Source organism: Elephantulus edwardii, unplaced genomic scaffold (assembly GCF_000299155.1).
Source record: "Elephantulus edwardii isolate Elephantulus edwardi_28Jun2011 unplaced genomic scaffold, EleEdw1.0 scaffold00002, whole genome shotgun sequence".
NCBI classification, from domain to species: Eukaryota; Metazoa; Chordata; class Mammalia; order Macroscelidea; family Macroscelididae; genus Elephantulus; species Elephantulus edwardii.
Window position 1 is genome coordinate 25,871,374 of NW_006399752.1, and position 6,725 is coordinate 25,878,098.

A 6,725-nucleotide genomic window follows, 5' to 3' on the forward strand; every position below is an offset into this window, starting at 1 on the left:
ATATCCTGTGCCCATTTTTCTATTGGATTATTTACCTTTATCTTGTTGTGGTGCTCAAGTATTTCATAAATTCTGGATATAAGTCCCTTATCTGATATGTATTTCATGTAAATTTTTGAAATATATTTTCCCCATATAAAGAATTTTAGGTTGACAGTTCCAGTCATTTATGCATAATTTTCAGTAAGATTTTAGACCAAGTTCCCTGCGGAGCTGGAGAACTAGACTGGTAGACAACACTTTGGAGAAATGGTTCAAACTCTAAATACCTTTATGCAGAAACAGAGAGGCTTGGGGGCCAATCATATCTTGAAAGCTGTTTGGCTTGTTTGCGTATACCTTCTTTTTTTATGCATGGAAACTCAGAAGAAGGTTCAAGAGAAGGTTCTGAAGAAAGTTTCCATATACATTCAAGAGCAAAATGAGAAGATATATGCTCCTCAAAGCCTCCTCCTGACAGATCACATTGAGCCAGGACTTCAAGTTATTGAAATTACCATTTATGAAGACAGAGGCATGAGCATTTTAGAACTAAAGATCCCACTTCAAGCTGGGGCCCTCATCCATCCACTGGCCAATCGCAGAGTCTCCTCTTCAAAGCATCATTCCTTTGTATCTGCTGCCAGAGCCATGGTGCCATTACTGCAAGGACTAACTTTCTAAAATTCCGCACCCAGGGTGACCTCTAGCCACTCAGCATCCACTTTGTGTCTCTAATTTATGTAGGATTCTGTAATCTTTTGGTTAGTTTCAAAGCTGTTTGACAAAATAGTGTTGTTGTTTTTTTAAAAAACAGTTGTTCAGCCTAGTGCTTTTATCTGCCACCATTGGATTCTCTTTGTTCTGAGGGCCAGATTCTCAGTAGACTTTAACAAGTCCTATTTTAGTGAGTGTTCACTCTTACTGTCTCGATTTAATAAGATGCTATTCCCCCAGGATTTTTGGTGAGGGGTAAGCTGTATCCATAATTTTGCTACTACACCTCCCAGATCTCAAGGAACTACCAATTTGTCATGACTCAGATAATTTTTTTTTTTAGATTTTAATGAAAGTTTATAAAGAACTTGGATTTCCATTCATTCATTGTTGCATATTTTCCTCCCTGTCCCCCACCCCGTCCCCAGTTTGCTTTTTTTCTTTGGAAAAAAAAGTTCTTTCATTGTTATAGAGTCCCCACCATCACCCCTTTAATATGCAACTCTTATCATGACTCCGATCTTAAGAAGATCTGTTTCTTTGCTCAGTTCCTCTAACAAAGTTTGTTGGAAAAATAATGTATACTTTTATTTGTTTTATGATACCTATTATTCTTAATTAAACCAGTATTTAATGCAGTTACCAGTTTTTTAAATTTTATGTTATGATTGCATTACTATGAATGTTGGAAAGATGTGATGTGTGTTGCTTGTTTGTATTACAAAAATAAGTAAGCACAATAAAGTGGATGCTAAACCATCAAACACATAAATGCCCCTGCTGTGTCCCTGAGTGTGTGTAAGCAAATGTAATAAATATTTTAATTATAGTTTAGTTATAAATAGAACTTAAGAGAAAAATTTGATACGAGTAATACTGTATATTGCTAATTTTTAACTAACCTAACCTGGCAATCTTCATGAATCGTAGACCTTCCTTACATACAGTAGTTAGTGCAAAGAAACCTTATGACTGGTACAAGAAAAGTAAAGTGATTTCCAACTAAAACTCTCAAGTTATCATTTCTAGTGCTTTTGGCTATACATTCTAACTAACATCAGGGTATATTATACCTTTAGTTCGTCTGTGAGGTTTGAGAGCATTGTATTTGAGAGAAACTTAAGAGATATGTTAGGAGAGAATGAAACAGTCACAAGGATTATACTGGGATTATTCTCTCAGATTTCATTTCATCCGTGACATCCACTTCCTAAACAACATGAAGTTTGATAAATGTTGTTAGTTGTAGAGGGCTTCAGGCCTTTTGTTCATAGAGTCACTATGAGTTGTGCTCGACTTGAAGAAGGTAATAAACAGCAAAAACAACAACAATGGATTTGTTAGTTCTTCAACAAATTCCCTAAGTTTGTGTAATATTTTAATTGTATAAAACCCCTTTGTTGTTTTATAGCCTATAATAGTGTCTGCCTTTTAAATCTGTTACAATAACTGGTGAAATATTAACACGTTAGTAAAACTTTTCTTAAATAAACCAACAAACAATTTTAGAATCTTTCAGTATGCTTGATTTGTCTTCATTTCTTTCAGTTTGAGAAATGCTGAGAGTTTTTCCTCTCTTTGGAGTTTTCTAACTTTAGCACTTGACACATGGCATTATAATAGTTTGCTTTGTCTTCCTGAGCTACCCTTTTAAATCTTCTGTTCAATTCTTAATTTAGCATTTCTTCTTTTTGTTTTGGTCTCTCTACATGCTAGTGCTAGTTTCGGAGTCTCTTCTGACATTCATTTTGGTCTTCTTCCCCAACCCCCAATCTTGGTCTTTTGTGATAACCTTTTGCTTTCCTCATGGATGATGTCCTTTGTCATCCCACACCTCATCAGTTCTCTTCAGTCATTTAGTTTTCAGTGTATCATATCTATTCTTGAGATAATTTTAAAATTCTAATGGATAGACTCAAGGCCATATTTTAATTCTTGTGGACATGTTTTCATTTCCGTCAGCTTCAATATGTACTTGCATATGAGTAACTGATAGTTTTTCCACAGTCAGAACCTGGCCATTATTGGACTGCTGATATTGAGCTTCTGCATCAACTCTTTCCACTGGTATAGTCAGTCTGACTCCTGAGAAGTCTATCAGATGAGGTCCATCTATATTGTTGCCATTTATATTTTTTAAAAAGATATTTGCATTGATTGTACAAAATTATGTTATGCAATATCCAGTCTTATTTTTGCAATTCAGGCTATATTTTCCAACTACTACTCCTTCTTGACTTGAGGCACTTACTGCATAAAATCAAGATCTATAGCCTTTGTTATGAATTACATCTCAACATCAAGAAAACAAAGGTCTTCACTACAGGACCAACAGTCAACATTATGATAGTTAGAGAAAGAATTTAAGCTGTCAAAACTGTAATCTTTCTTGAATCAACAGTCAAACACTGTTGGTATCAGCAGTTAGGAAATAAGGAGACTTATTGCATTGGGCAAGTCTGCTGTCAGGGACCTCACCAGAATGCTGAAAAGCAATGATATCAGTTTGAAGACTAAGGGACTCCTGATTCAGTCTATGGTCTTCTGAATCACTTGCTGCACATGAGTGAGCTGGACAAGGAATAAGGTTTACAGAAGAATTGATGCCTTTGAGTTGTGGTGCTGGAAAAGAGTGCTGAATACCCCATTGACTGCCAGGAGAACAAACAGATATGTCTTGGAGAGGGTGCAGTCAGAATGCTCTTTGGAGACAAAGATGGTGAAGCTTTATCTGTCATTCATTGGAAATGTTCCTAGGTGAGGAGATTTATTGGAGAGAGACTTCATGTTTGGAAACATTGTGGTCAGTGAAGGAGACGAAGACCCCCAGTGTGATAGATTGGCACAGTGACTTCTGCAATGGGTTTGCACGTTTCAGAGATGGCGAGGAAGGCACAGGATAGGGCAGGGTTCAGGTTGGCTGTTCATAGAGTTGCTATGAGTCATATTCAACTTGACAGCACCTGTCAACAACAATTTCTTCTTCATTCCCAACTTTTGCATTTCAGTCACCAGTTATTATTAATGTATCTTAATTGCATATTCCTTTAGTTTCAGACTGCAGAAGCCCTCCATATCTCTTCATCTTTAGCTTTAGTAATTGCTGTGTATATTTGACTAATAGGTATAGTATTAGATCTTCCTTTTTTTTCTTTTTTGCTATAAATCCAGACCGAGTAGTAAATATTTATTGACAGGAAGTCCTCTTCCACCTTTAAAGGTTCTATTACAACACAGCATTTCAAAGCTCAAAGCCTGTTTTTAGAGCCATTTAGCAAAGTCTACACTGTTAAAATAGATTGTTATATTCTTTCATTTCCAGGCAATTGAAATATCTGATAATACTGGTTAAATTAGCAAAAAGAAAACTCTTTGTTGTATTGAATATATCTCAGTTCAATTGTCCCCAGGGTCTTAGGAAATTTTGTTTTGCAGTGGGTTTGGGTTTTTTTTTGTTTTGTTTTATTTAAATTTATTATTAATTTCAGTAAAAATTTAGAGACTTTGGATTTCCATTCATTCATGGTTGCACTTTTCTTCCCTCCCAACCCTCCCCCCAGTACACTACCCTCTTGGAAAAGTAAAAGAAAAACTCTTTCATTATTTTACAAACCCTCCACCAGGTCCACTCCACCATGTAGCCTTCACTCTAGACTACTATCATGACAAAAATACCTAATCACATATCCCTTTTAAACAGTTTTCTCCCTCATCTGTTTCAATGCAGTATACATTATTGAACCCATCTTTCTCAGTCTCTCCCCAACCCCAAGGTTTTACAACAGTGGCATCATGCAGGATTTGTCCTTTTGTGACTGAGCTACTTCACTCAGAATAATGTCCTCCAGAGTCACCCATTTTGAATAATATTGCATGAGTTCCTTGTTTTTCAATGCAGCATAGTATTCCATTGTGTGAATATACCACAGCTTCTCTAGCCATTCGTTTATTGATGGGCACTCAGGTTGTTTCCAACTCCTTGCTATTGTGAACAAAGCTGCGATAAACATGGGTGTGCATGTATCTGCTTGGATGTCAGTGATGGTCTCTTTGGGGTATATTCCCAGTAGTGGAATTGCTGGGTCAAATGGTATCTCTATTTGCAACTTTTTGAGAAAGTGCCATACCTCCTTACACAGTGGTTGCACCATTTTACACTCCCACCAACAGTGAATACGGGTTCCAGTTTCTCCACAAACTCTCCAGCATTTGTTGCTTGCTGATCTGTTAATTTTGCTATTCTGTCTGGGGTGAGATGCTATCTCATAGTTGTTTTAATTTGCATCTCTCTTAGAGCTAGGGAATTTGAACATTTCTTCATGTGCTTGTTAGCCATCCGAATGTCTTCTTTGGTGAAGTGTCTGTTCATATCCTGTGCCCATTTTTCTGTTGGATTATTTACCTTTACCTTGTTGTGGTGTTCAAGTATTTTATAAATTTTAGATATAAGTACCTTATCTGACATGTCATTACCAAATGCTCTTTCCCAGTCTGTGGCTTCCCTTTTTACCTTGTTGGGGAAGTTTTTGGTTGTGCATAGGGATTTGATTCTTAGAAGATCCCATTCATCTATTTTATTTTCTCTTGGTTGTAGGTTAGACCTTCCTTTTAGGGATATGAATAGTATTCTATCACTCAGAATTGTATTTCAGCATAGATTTTTTAAATGCTCTCTTTTGCTATCAATGTGATACCATTCCTCTTAAATTGGTCATTCCTGGTGTGATAGATCATATGATTGATTTTAAATGGCCAGTACAAATTCAAATATCACTAATGCTTAGGATTTCTATCTTTATGCATCCTATTTCATTTTTCATGACTTCTAGGTTTTTCAGAGATTCATACTTTATACAGTTCATGTTCTGGTTATCAGTCAATGTTTACAGCTGTTTGTTCTCATTTTGTGAATGCTATTCAATCTGAGGGCCTCATCCTTAAACGCTATATCTAAATATACTCCTCTGTTTTTCATAGGGTTTTTGAAGGCCTCTTGTTTCATAAGTGGATGGCCATTTGTGCTTCTTATTCTAGAATCTCTGCTGAAACCTGTTTACCCGCGGTGATCATGCTAGTATTTGCAATAGCATGGGATATCTTTCAACATCACAGCAATGTGCAAGTCATTCTAGTCAGCAAACTGACAGAGAAGAGCTGTAAACATAAGTTGTTGTTATGTGCCATCAAGTTGAAATTAACCTATAATTTGATCTTTGAGCAGGTTTTCAGAGGTTGTAAATAACACAAGAAATTGTTGCTAATCTTTCTTCCACAGATCATCTGGTTGGCAGTGCAAACCCTTACTTTAAGACCATCAGAGCTCAGTATTCACAAGAGCAAAGTATAAACAAATAAACATACATTTATACATAAACTATAAAACAAGCAGCATCACAACAACACCCAAGTTGTTGTACTATGGTAAACTGACAGACAAATGCTATATCCATAAGAGCAAACTATAAATCAGGCAAGCATGCAAATATAACATAAACATTCATGCTATGGAAAGTAAAAAACAAACTGTCTGACCTGGTTGACTGTTGTCAACCCAGCAGAAGTCTGATGTTTGCGTGCCCAGTTGGGTCAGAGTTTCTGCTCATCTGAGTGGTGACCAAGGCCTCAAATATGAGCCAGTGCATGGGTAGCACTTCTTCTAGTCAACAGTGTGCCTTTGAGCCATTTGTTGTTATTTGTCCTTATTTTTGTTGTTAGATGTCCCTGAATCAACTATGATCCTAGCAACCCTGTGAACAACAGGTCTGAACCTGTGCAATCCTTACAATCTTTTATATGTTTGACTGAGTCCTTTGTTATAGTCACCATATCAATTCATCCAGCTAGGGATTTTCTCTTTCTCTGAGTCTCTGGACCATGTAGATCCCCTCAGAAGAAAGATGGCAATCTCCTCTGACAACTCACTAACAGGTCAGCTATGAGTCAATTCCAACTTGGCTGTACCTAACAACAACAACAAAAATTTCTGGTTTAAGTTGGTTAAAAGCAGAGAATTACAGGGCAGAAGACAG